The following is a 6,000-nucleotide window of genomic DNA, read 5'->3' on the forward strand; positions in this document are numbered from 1 at the left end:
GATTAAATCGAATTTAAAATAGTTCAATTTCATTTAATTTAGTCTAGTCTCAACTATTAAAGCGATTCGAAAGCTAAAAAAGGAAATTTTAATGGTAAACTTATTAAACCTAACCTAATGAAAACGTAGTCGTATATTTTCTAATAAAAGAATCTATGACTTTGTTAAAGTAGAACTTCTTATGTAGCAAGTACTAAATATGATCATATATCACTTTTAAAGTTTTTAGATTTAAGTTCAAATAACAATTAATAATATAACCAACTAATAAATATTTGTCCACAATCCTAGATTTAACTGAATGGGAAATACCCTCACAAATAAGAGTAATTTAGTTGAAAGAATTGTTATTTTTAAAAAATAAAAATTAGTAGTTCTTATGAATAAAAAAGAATGGAATATGATAATTATTCCTAATCTTTAACTTGATAGTTTAAAAAAAAAAAAAAAAAAACACACACACACACACACACACAACTTGTGTAACATCAAATGTGTCAATGGATTGGTTAAAAGTAAAATAAAGCAAAGCATTTTTATTTGTCTTACATGGCCAAAAATAGGGCTTTGGATTATATGTCAAAAACTCAAAATTTATGGAGCAGTGAGGGTATAAAGAATGCTTTACTATGAGCAAAAGCAACGGTTGAAAAGCTTAACCATAACATCGTCCCAATTTGCTGGGATGATGAGCCTCGTAACTCTTCGTTGATAGGATGCTCAATTGCCCACGCAACAAACTCCTGTCAAGCAAGGGAAACCTACTGTTGTAATCTAAAGGTCTGCTAAAAGAGGTCTCAAGAAAATCCACATGTTATTGCTGATGTTCTGGTCTGGTACCACCATAACAAAAGTATCTTTTTTGGTATATGAGATGGTAAAATCAACATGCAAGGACCTCTTCCTGTAACTATTATTTCTCCCACAACAACATCATCATAGTACTATGTTATCCACATTTTGAACAGAAAAACCATAAACAAATTAATGAAATTAAATATAAGCCTACATAGAAATTTTTTCTTTCAATAAAAAGCTTACCCCAAGATAGACATGATAAACATGATCGTTATGTGTTCCTTTAAATGGAATGAACCCAAATTGTACTAGATAAGGAAATGTTTGGATGGAAGCCATGAATACTCTATGTAGAAGCCACTAATTTGTATCCCATTTAAGAGAGGATCTTCAATCAAATCTACAAATTCTCTAAACCCATTATAAGTTGGAGCACCAATTCGTAGCTTCATTTCACTTCTACTCATGATGGAACAACCTATTGGGGTGTCGATCCTCCAGGCCATATAATGGGAGCTTCAAAATCATGAGCAAATGATAAACATCTTCTCCTATCCGCTTCTTTTTTGCCTCCCTTTGAACAACTCCAATATCCCACCCTTCTAATTTCTCCTTTACTTATCACATTTACTACTTCAAACAAGTTTGAGAATAGTTTTCATTTATAAACTAAAAGTCACCTATTAAACCCAAAAATCTACTTCTCAAAATCTCCTCCACAAGTTTTATGCCTGAGAAGAGACGTTTATTGTAATCCTTGCCCTCTCAAATGCTTCTACTAGAATCCAAAAGTTGAATCATATGCCCAAATGCATACGCACTTAACTCCCTTACTACAATGTTGGGATCCTCAATTGAAAATTTTGCTTCCTAGTCTTAAATCCAAATACTGAAGATCTTGTTGCAGGAAGAAAGGACTTGAAACCAACTAAACCTAGCATTGGACCTATTACAGATGAGTCTACAGAATCTAAGAGGTTCATAGTAGTTGCTGTCATAAATTAAGTATACCCTTCACTGACAAGTAGTCTATAGAACCTATTCCTAACCCTTTTACATTGAGAAGAAGTTTGGACACGAGAACTTCTGACATATGCACAATGAACACCTTAGTTTAAAATTCCAAAAGTTTATGGAGCTCTTCGACAACATTATGATCTATGCATGAATCAGAAATGGCAGACTTATATGCAACATTATTACCATTTTCATGAAAGCAATCAACCATATATGTTATGATATCTATTGCGAAATCTGTGTCCCAATAAATAAGTATGACATCCCTCCACTTGAAAGCATTAACCATGGAAGTAATAGCCTTAAATTGACAAGTTTCAACATCTTGTGTGCTCGGTATATAGAAATGATATCCACTATAGCAAAGATAATAACTTGGTTCAGGAAGAGAAATTACAAGAACTTCTACTTTGTCTCCTAACACAGCCAAAAAATTTGCTCCCCTTCTAGTCTGTGCCCCAGTTATTGCTTCCACTTTGATAGTCTCCAGGAGGTCAAAATCTGCGTTTTTTAATCAAAATGGCTATGGCGATTAATAATTGTCTTTCAATTGTCAAAGGTGACAAAAAAAAACAAAAAAGCAATCTTCATCATGCTTTTTGCAATTTTGGAGATGGTCAATGTGGTTTGTCATATTACATATGCTCTATTGAGTTTTGTATTTGCATATAGAGAAATGATCCTAAGCAACATTACTAAGCTTATGTTGGGAAAAGATGATATTACACCCTATTGTTCACTTATTTTGTTCACATTGTTGTATTTTATTTGCTATACTAACAGGATATAAACATTATTTTAACCGATATAGACTTATAATGTGGCAATATTGCTTAGAAGATCAGAAACAGTTTAGAGACTGGGACTAAATTTACATAAGATGCAAAGGTTCCTAGGACCAAGATACATCAACAAAGAATTTTGACAAACATAGTCATAGCCTTTCAAGTCCTAACTCCCAAAGATGACTAAGCAAATGTGAAAAATTCACAATTTCTGAAGAAACCAGCTAGCTCGCCAAAGCGTTACCCACAGACAGAGCTTGGAGAGGTTTCCATTAGGAATCTCATTTATGAAGAAGTAATCTTGACGCGTAGTTACAGAGCAACTTGTAGAAATCTGAAATTGCCATGGAAATTCAACTCTGAACAATCTTCCCCTCCTTTGATTCCATATCCAGAATCACCCCCACATGGACCTCATCCGCAGGATGAGAATAGTATTACTAAAATCATTAGCATCACATATTGCCCAACGGACATTACAATAAATAAAGTGGTAATATTAGTACTTTCCTAGTTTCTAGTCTTCATGTTTTAGAGCACTCTTAATTTTCAAAACTTATGTTGTCCATGTACAGACAGCCCCACTGATAAAGTCATCGTCCCTTCGGACTATGATCCCCAGCGTCCACTGTCAAAAAAGAAAATAGGTCGTACCCTAGCTTTTCAAAGGAATTGATCAAATAATATTATTTCAAGAAAAGTGCGCTAATTTCTCTGGGAGCATTAATTGTGTTTTGAGAAATTTCCTTCTCTTTTTCTTCCTCTCATAGTTAATGACTGTAAATTAATCAACCAGTTGACTTGCTGATTAAAAATGACATTTAGGACTTTGGATAATATATTTGTTTGAGTTGCTGTATATGGAAAAGATTAGGAAAGTAGATGTTAGCCACAGCACACAAACTTTTAGACAGATATTGATATTTTGTACTTTGAATTCTCTAAAGAGTTTCTGAAACCTAATTAAGTACAGAGCAAATGAATATATATCATTAGAAGACCTTTTTTTTTATTTTTTTTGGGGATAAATGTATCTTAAGAAGACATTAGGATGTTTATAATATTTACATCTTAGGAAGAGTATAAGTTTGCAAGCGACTGTCCAGTAATATCTGTTTAGTAGATGTAGTACTTTTACAACTAAAGGGTGCAGAGAGGAAAACAGGATCATCAATTTGCCAAACAATTGGAATATTGGAAAATTTTTTGGTATAGAGCTTTGATGCATGATCCAAAAATGCAAAATAAGATCGGCTCTCATACAAGTATATATACAGGTGTTCCTAATGGAGACCAAGAGCGCGGATAACAAGCTTATAGATGATAAAAGGCCTCGATTCATAACATGATAAAAAGCTTATAGATGTTTGCAGGAGAGATCATTTGAGTGGAATTGATATGTTTTTGCAGAAAGTCCCTTTGGAAAGCAAATAATCTTATTGTTCAAATCAATGACCAAGAGCGCGGTTCAGTTACTAACTTGAGTAACAAGTATCAAAGATAATAAATCTGAGCAGTTAACCAGGAACTCATTCTTAGAACATGAAAAAGAAAATTCTTTCCATACAAAAACTTAAAGTTACTAATTTACAGACAGTTTTTGCAAAACCGGCTTTTCTTATGATTTAGATAACATTACTAGTCTTTTTGTAGATCTTGAACTCTGGTTTAGGTAGTTTACATGGTATAGAACTATAGATGATAGAGTGGTGGTATTAATAGTTGTTCTTTTGACCCTGTGATGTGACCCTGTGGTGGTCACAGGGTCTTTCTGCAAACATCTATCAGGTGCATTCAAATGAGCTCTTGTGCAAGCTTTTTTCCTTCTATGATTTCTAGCCTTTCTAGCCTTGTTTGGTTCAGATGAAAGGCTCTCCACTAGAAGGGTATATACCTGTATGAACCGATTATATATTGTAACTTTGGACAACGAAAGCTATTTGCCAAATAAATACAACTCCCTAGTGGAAAATTACGGTCTTTTTACACATTGTGAAATTTTCTATTAGGGAGTTGTAATTATAGAAATTTTTTATTTACCTTTTTTTCGTGATTTTGTTGTTTGTTAGGACGAATAATCAGGCACAAGTTCAAACTATAGAAACCACATCATAAATTAACATGAGCTAAGACTCAATGGTTCTCTGCCTGTCATAAGCAAAACCAGTAAAAGCAATAACATAACAAAAATTTTATATAGAGAAACTAGAAATTACAAAATGCTTTACAAGAACAAATAACAAAACTGTAATTTCTATCTCTATACATATTCATAGTTCCTCATAACCTTTGGTTTTAATTTTCCTACAACAACAATTTATCAATTAGAGTCTGAAGATGACATCTCAAGATCAATCTTTAATCTTTCTATTGAAAGTTCCACCTCTTTTCTTTTCCGTTTCATGCGAGTTAGTACAACAGATAAGCCAATAGATATGTTTTTACTCAGAATATCTCTCACTTCCTTGTGTTGATAGCCACAAACAGATTGAATACACTTTAGATCTAACATGGTAAAGTACTTGTCAAGATCAATAGGAGTTTCCAAAGCAAGTGCAGTATTTTCAGCAATGAGGATTTGTACTCTTTCTGCATTCTCAACGGCAGATCTCAAAGGATTCAGAACTGAGAGAGATATGTCACTATCTACAATTGTGATAAAGTAATCATGCTGTCATGTGTGTATAGCTAGTTGATGTATGTCAGATATGTATTGTTTATCAGCTTATCCTCTACAGTTAGAACATAGTCAAACATATCTGTATATAAAGCTTCAAATATATTCAATAAAACTTATTACGTTCAGCAAGCTATATTCTCTGTACTCAATCTTTCATGGTATCAGAGCCTACAAAAATTTTCAAAATGTCTGGTGGGCTTTCATTTGATTTATATTTTTTTCTAACAAGAACAATATCCAACTTAAACCTTTTATCTTCATATTTGTTTATAGCTGCTTCATCATCCGCATTTCTCTTCTCTGGTTTGGTGTCCAGTTTTTCTTCAGACTCTTCCTTTTTACTACGGCCAGCACTCAAGTTACGATCATGATCTTGAACATAAAATCCCACAAAATCATGAACAAATTTCTTTATTAGATCAGGATTCTTTTGACGGTCAACCATATTAGCAACAATAGGTGCAACCATGGTTTCAAGCTCATCCCTACTAATTCTGAAACTGCTAAACATCAGAAATTGAAAGTATTCAACAGAGATGCCAAGCTTCTTTCTCTCTTCATCAAAGTTCTTAAATCCTACCTCAGCATATACTTAAGCTTCTTCCTACTTTTAGAACTGAAATGTGAAATTCATCTTACAAAGATATAGAAATTTAGAGAAAGCAGGTATCCACGACACCGTTTAGTTTAAGGGAGACAATGTATAATCATCTACAATCT

Source organism: Ziziphus jujuba, chromosome 3 (assembly GCF_031755915.1).
Source record: "Ziziphus jujuba cultivar Dongzao chromosome 3, ASM3175591v1".
Classification (NCBI taxonomy): domain Eukaryota; kingdom Viridiplantae; phylum Streptophyta; class Magnoliopsida; order Rosales; family Rhamnaceae; genus Ziziphus; species Ziziphus jujuba.